Source organism: Hippopotamus amphibius, chromosome X (assembly GCF_030028045.1).
Source record: "Hippopotamus amphibius kiboko isolate mHipAmp2 chromosome X, mHipAmp2.hap2, whole genome shotgun sequence".
In the NCBI taxonomy this organism is placed as follows: domain Eukaryota; kingdom Metazoa; phylum Chordata; class Mammalia; order Artiodactyla; family Hippopotamidae; genus Hippopotamus; species Hippopotamus amphibius.
In genome coordinates this window covers 7979983-7986909 of record NC_080203.1, presented here as the reverse complement: position 1 = coordinate 7986909, position 6927 = coordinate 7979983, and the positions used below count along the sequence as shown (strand labels likewise).

Sequence of the window (6927 nt, the reverse complement as noted above, 5' to 3'; positions counted from 1 at the left end):
CGTAACTGCTTGCTGCTAAGATTTACACTAGGCACCTACCCCAAGAGACAAGTAGAACTAGGGGTAGATTTGCCAGATAAACATGGGATGCCTAGTTAAATTTGAATTACAGAAAAACAATTTTTTAGTATATGTATGTCACAAATATTGCATGGAACATACTTATACTGAAAACATTTATTTAAAATTCAAATCTAACTGGGCATTCTGTGTTTTTATTTGCTAAATCTGCAACTCTAGCTGGGGCTATGAAAACTAGAGCTCCTGGGTGCTTAATAACATTTTTTATTCAAATGTGTTATTCTCTTCAATTTTTAATGAGAGATTTTATTTATTCCAATTGGTAATAAGAAACTAAATCATCATGCAAGTAGATTTAAAATAATGTTTTCATTTTCCTTTAAAAAAATAAAACTGAAAAATAAACTGCTTGTGTTCTTTTAGGTATTCATCAATGAGTTCACTGTGGGTAACAGGATAAGCAGAATTCCATATTGTTCCCAAGTGAAAATTGAAAATTAATAAAAGAATATGAAGCGTTAAGCTTGACATCACCTTGTAGACAAACCTTGTAGAGAGATACTCTTTATAAACTAGTCAGGTTCATTTCATTTAATATAGCAATCTTATTGATTAGAGGATCAGTAGGGGTACATTAGTGTCACCTCATCACTATAGTCCTAAAAAGCTAGATGTGTATATATTTGGGACAAACGAAACTATACTTATAGCTCAGATTCCAACCTGGAAAGAGATCAAGGGCTATAGACTTTTCCCAAAGACAATGGCCCATGAGGTTGTGACATAATGACCTTCATCAAAAATGCCTGAAAATATCATCCTTCTCTTTTCTAAATGTCAGAGAACACCTGGCAGAAAAAGCATTACACTTTTGTAAGATGGAGAATTCTTGTTTAAAAATTCACAGCAATTATTTTCCTTTATTCAGAGTTAGAGAGCAATTCACCTTTAAAACAAATTTCCTTTTTCACGAAAAAAAAAATTCTTGCAATATCCCCTTTAAAGTATGCAAATGTAAAGCAAGCACTCCATCATTGTTCTTAGATAAGGATGTGATTGGATATTGCCATAGACTAGGGGAGCTGGACTTGACAATGGCTTAGGGTTTCAATAGTCTTATTGAGTGATAGCAGATACTGCCCCTTATTCCCATGCATACTGATTTGCACCCATAAGTTTACGTAGGAACCAAGGATCATCATGGCAGAAGGTGAAGTTGAATTTCTACCTCCCACCACCTTGCAGTTCAAAAATAGTAAAGCCAATGTGATAGCTGAGGTGACTCCAACTGAGGCCAGATGGCAGAAGAAAAAAGCGATTCCTGGGAGAGAGAAGAAAGTCTGGACTAGTGACCCAAATGTTACACTGGAAGCCAAGGTAGTTCTGTCACCAAAAGCTCAGCCTCTCTGTACACTGGTGCCTAATCAAATCCCGGAAACAGAGTCTTGGGTGAAGTAGAAAAGGAGAGCTTTACTGCTTTGCCAGGCAAAAGGGACCACATTGGGCTTCTGCCTTGAAAAGCTATGTGTCCCAACCCCAGAGGATTTGATGAGGGGTTTTATAACAATCGTTCAAAGATGGGGTCTCTGACAAGATTAGGGTGTGTGCAGGGCCTGCACTCCCGACCACTCTCAGGTGGTAGGTCTCCTAATCTTGATGAGCTTCTCTAGTCCCTTTAATCTTGCCTCAGGTGGTTTCCTGGCTGCTTGTCCCTTGACTAGCAATTGTTTGAATCTGCTCTTTGGAACGCAGGGAAGGTCATGGAAGCTGGAATCTTGCCTATAAGAAATGGTGGACAAAAGGAGGCCTCCGTGCCCAGGCCCTATTTGGGTTCAGTTCTGGTTGGGTGGTGGTTGATGTATCAGTACGTGCTGGCTTATCTTTACTAGTGTTAGAGTTGTACATTAGGAAACACAACTGAGGGTGTGTGTATGTGTCCATGAGACATTTCCACAAGTTCTATCTCTCGAGGCCCATGCCAATTAAGACATAGAACACCCTTGGGGCTTGCAAGGAGACAAGTCCCGGGGAAGGGTGTAGAAAGATCAGACTGCTTGAAGTGTTTGCGTGGGTGGAGGTTCAGGGTCATTATAATCTAAGGACAAAATAGGAAAGAAAAGGCAAAGTGTACTATCTGGGAGCCGCAGACAGGTGAGGTCAGGGCTCTGTGACTGTTCTGGTTGTCTCACTTTTCTAGAGGGCAGAACCCTTTATTCCGTGGCCCTTTCAATTCCATTCTCCCACCTGGCACATCATGGGCAGTGCTCATCTCCCTAATGAAGATACCCTACACTTGGCTTTGCTACACAAAAGGGTAATTTAAATGATCAAAAGAATCTTAGAGGAGGGTTGGCTTATGAGAAGAGATTCAAATATGTTCAAATTCTTTGTATAAAAGTAAGAAGGTTGAGAAGGGGTAGGTCCAAAATCTATAAAACTATAATATGGATAGAGTAAGCCTAGACTGGTTAACAAAATCACAGAATATCAGAATTACAGGACAACATTACTCTCCCTATCCTCACTCCATCTAAAACTTTAAAGTGGTAATTTTAGAAAACACAGAGTTTCCTGTGTTTAGCAAGTAGTACGTAGTATATCCAGCAGAGAGTGACAATGCTGAGTTGTGGGTGTTTTTTTTTAAACCCAGTTGATGGCATAACTCTGTTCCAAAAGAGATTCCCTTAATTTGCAGGTCCCTTCCAGGCTTAGTAGGAGTGTGGTAATTGATCACTGGTGACTTCTATGGTTGGGCATCAGCTCGAGCAGCAGGAATGGGACCACCATTCACCGTCCTTTACCAAAGCATTAGGTCAGATTCAGCATAGAATTTCTCAAGTTGTTAGGAATCTGTATAATTTCAGATGTGTTTGTTTCATACATGATAAGTTTTAAATGCACTGGGATTACGTTTAATGAACCATTGAGGGGGAATAAAAAGATTCAGGAACTATAGTTTTAGAAAGGAAAATTTTGGGGTCATTCTAGGGTCACGGTCTTTAATCAGCAAGCTTTTTTTTTTTTTTTTCCTGGTTAGGACCAGTTGTGGTGAAAGGCAGAATTCCATGTTGATCATGCCTAGGTAAGTACTGCAGTAAGGAATTGTCCTGCTCCTTTCCTGAGTGCCCATTTGGTGAGATGAACCCATCTCTTCTCCATCAAATACAAACGCTCATTGTGACAAGGTTCTTTCCAGTGTAACGTGCTCTCTAATGCAAAGCAAAATCCATGGCTCCTTTGATTCTCTGTCTTTCAATCTGAGTCAAAATGGGTTTGAGTGCAAAGCACCTGGGTGAAGTAGTATCTGTGAGGCTGACTTGTGTCCAGAACAAGTTGGGTAAGTGCCTGGGTTCCCTGAGCTATCTGCAGCCCTGAGGATTTGCCCAGCCAGACTCACCCCACCCAAAAGTAAGAGAGAAATTTTTTTTCCTCTTATTCCTAAGTAAGTGTCTATACCCTTGAAATAATTTGCATTCATTTCTGCATGGCAGTAGGAACAGAGTGGATCCCACCTAAGGAGGAAAACTCCAAACCACCAGGACAAGTTCATGTCCGCTGCAGTTGGGACAGGAACTCTGAGAACTATGTTCTTAGGGGGAACAGTTGAGGTAAGTCCAATGGAACAAAGGCAGGAAGTCAGGGAGGAGGTCTTGGTTCAGGAGGACTGAGGACAAAGTGTGGTAGATTGCATAACCGATTCCCAAGGACTTGCCCTTCTCTGCCCCTTAAAAAGATTATTCACCCTACCCATAGTGCCCACTGACTTGCAGGGCCTTATATGGGAGGGGTATACTTTCTCACCCCATTGATATTGTACTTGTCCAATGGGATGTATGTGGACATGGCATACATCACATCTAAGCAGAAGTCTTAAACTAAACTGCATGGTGTGGCTCTGATTCTTGTTCTTTTCCCTTAGACATGAATGTAGCACATCACAAACAGGAGGGTGTTCCTTCAACCTGGGTCCTAGAATGAGAAAAAGCATGACGCAAACTCAGAGCCAGAAGCAGACACAGACCCACCAGCGTGTAAAATGAGCAAGAAATAAATCATTGCTATAAGCCACCAAGAGTTTGGAGCTGTTTGTTACTACAACAGAGCTGACTAATGCACAAGGTATGCCTAGGCTGTGTCTAGAGGCAAGGTGGGAGAGCAGAGGAGGGTACATGGGAGATGAGTATGTTACAATTATTTTTTCTCAAATCCCAGGATCCACTTAGGATAATTCTATGTCCTTGTATCATGGAAAGGCATAAGATATTTCATTGCTACCCCAGAACCCATGGGTCTTTACCATGTCTCTGGGGGATTAGCATTTATTCCTTAGGGGTCATTCCCTGTTCGGTGGGTCCCCTAGATGGGGAAATTCATGCCAGTAGAGCTCAGAAAGAGTGGGGTTTTTTTCTCCTACTACTACTATCTTCACTGCAATTACAGAAAATCCGGGCAGAGTTGTTTTAGCAGTAGTGGGAAAATGGTGCGGTTACCCAGCATAACATCTCCAGTGATTTATTAAAGTTCATTTAAATATTTACTGCCTCACACTTCCTTGCATCGCTTATCACTAAAGCATGCTATACTTAAAAAAAATACTCAGCAGTAGAAGCAGGTGAGCAGATGTTCTCAAGCTGTTACCAACAACCAGTGGCCAATCAGTATAATACAAGTCAGCTAAATTTGACCTTATGCAAAAGTAGCTTCACATGAACAAAGACCCTTTTTCTTTCTATTAACATCTCCTCCCCTCTTTACCTTTCTCACTAGGGTGCTTCCACATATGAAGCTATCATGTATTAACTACCAATCGTATGCCAGGCAATTTACATATGTGATTTCTAATCTTTACAACAGTCCTTCAAGGTGGCAGTTGTTGTTCCCAATTTACAGACAGCAATGTACTGTATAAGCTTCCTACTGCTGCTGTAACAAATCATCACAAATTGAACAGCTTAAAACAACATCCATTTATTATCTCACAGTTCTGCAGATCAGAATCCAGTTGTGGCATGGCTGAACTGGGTCCTCTACTTAGGGCCTCACAGGTTGAAGTCAATGTGCAGGCAGGGCTGGCCTCTTTTCTGGAGGCTCTGGGGTGGTGGGGGCGGGAATCGGCTTCCAAGCTCCTTCAGGTTGTTGGCAGGATTCAGTTCCTTGTGGTTGTAGGTCTGAGATTCCCATTTCCTTGCTGGCTGTCAGTCAGGAACCTCTCTCAGCTCCTTAAGGCCCATGCATTCCTCATCGCATTGCGCCTCCATCTTCAAACCACAAAGCGAGTCCAGTCCCTCTCATGCTTTGAATCTCTCAGACTTGCCCTTCTGCCAAGTCTCTCCTGTCCCCCACTTCCCTGCAACTCTGTGACTTCAGCTGGAAAAAGTTTTCTGCTTTTAAGGGTTCTTGTGATTAGGCTGGGCCCACCTGCACAGCCAGGACATGCCCTCATCTCAAAGTCCATAACCTTAATCACATTTGTAAAGTCAGCTTCACCATGCAAGGTAACAGATTCACAGATTAGGATGTGGGCACCTTTGGAGGGGCATTAGTCTGCAACCAGATTACCCCAGATCACATATTTAGCAAGTGACAGAGGTCGATGTGAACCAGGTATATTTGGCCCAAACTCTTCCCATGAGTCCACCCTGCCTTTCTAATATGTTTAATTCATTAGAGTATATAATAAATGAGAAAACAGAGGAGGAAAATGTCTTAAGCAAAGCAGAAATGTATTTAGTAAATAAAGTCTGTTTCCAATCTTCAACATGATTTATACCTTTGGAATAAAGTACTCAAAATAGTCAGAGTTGCAAATAAATCAATGTTGTTTCACTCCATATTCCGAAGGAGCAGTGAGAGTGTATATTAAACATACATATACTTTTCACAATAGAGATGAAAATTGCCAGAATCGTTTCGCTAATTCATCCAAGACTGAGTATGCTTATTCCTGGCAGAATTGAAATCACCCGAAACACAAAACACTTTCTGAGATCCACTATCACTAGAAGGCAGCACAGCATTTTGATCCACCAGGCACACCCTACCCCCAATTGTCAGCGGTAACCCAGGCCCCACAATACTTCCCAGAAAGGGGCACAATGACTTCTGGGCAGGAGCAGGGTTTCTTTTTCCTCTTATATATGCTTGAATGTAGTACCGCCACTTATCTGGACCCAGGTATCGACAGAGCCTTGTCAGAGTTAAAAGTTGTAGAGCAGAACGATGACAAATCACTTTGGGAGTTGAATCCGCCTGTCACTAAAGCCCAAACACAAACACCTAAAGTAGGTGTTTCAGAAATGCTTGCTTTCAAACTCACCAATGAATTCCCATATCCAGTGATGATTTACTCATTTATTTATTCAACATTTATATTAGGTGTTTTGATATTGCCATCACTGAGCAAGGCATTGGAGATACAGCAATGCTTCTAATGGCCTTTGTTCTCAAAAATCTCATGGTCTAGTTGAGGAATTCTAAGCCATATAAAAGGATAAGAATGACTTGCCCAAAGCAGAATTAGTAGGTATCTTTTGAACACATAATAATAGTTAGAATCTTATTAAAAATGTATGAAAAGGGACTTCCTTGGTGGTCCACTGGTTAAGACTCTGCACTCCTAATGCAGGGGGCCCGGGTTTGATCCCTGGTCAGGGAACTAGATCCCACATGTCACAACTAAGACCAGGCACAGCCAAATAAATAAATATATATATTTTTTAATGTGTGAAAAGATGCTCAACATCATTAGTCATTAGAGAAATGCAAATCAAAACCACAATGAGATACCACTTAACACCCACCAAGATGGCTATAATTTCAAAAAATGGAAAATAGCAAGTGTTAGCAAGAATATGGAGAAATAGTAATCTTCAAACATTGCTGGTGGGATTGTAAAATGATACAGCC

The 6927-nt window shown here is 41.3% G+C and overlaps 1 non-coding gene across 1 annotated transcript; it reads left to right on the top strand.

Annotated features, from left to right (window-relative positions):
* The first annotated feature begins 6603 nt into the window (after nt 1–6603).
* TRNAR-CCU (transfer RNA arginine (anticodon CCU)) lies at nt 6604–6676 on the top strand. Its single transcript has one exon. It is a non-coding gene; the product is annotated as a tRNA-Arg (tRNA).
* Nucleotides 6677–6927: the final 251 nt, after the last annotated feature.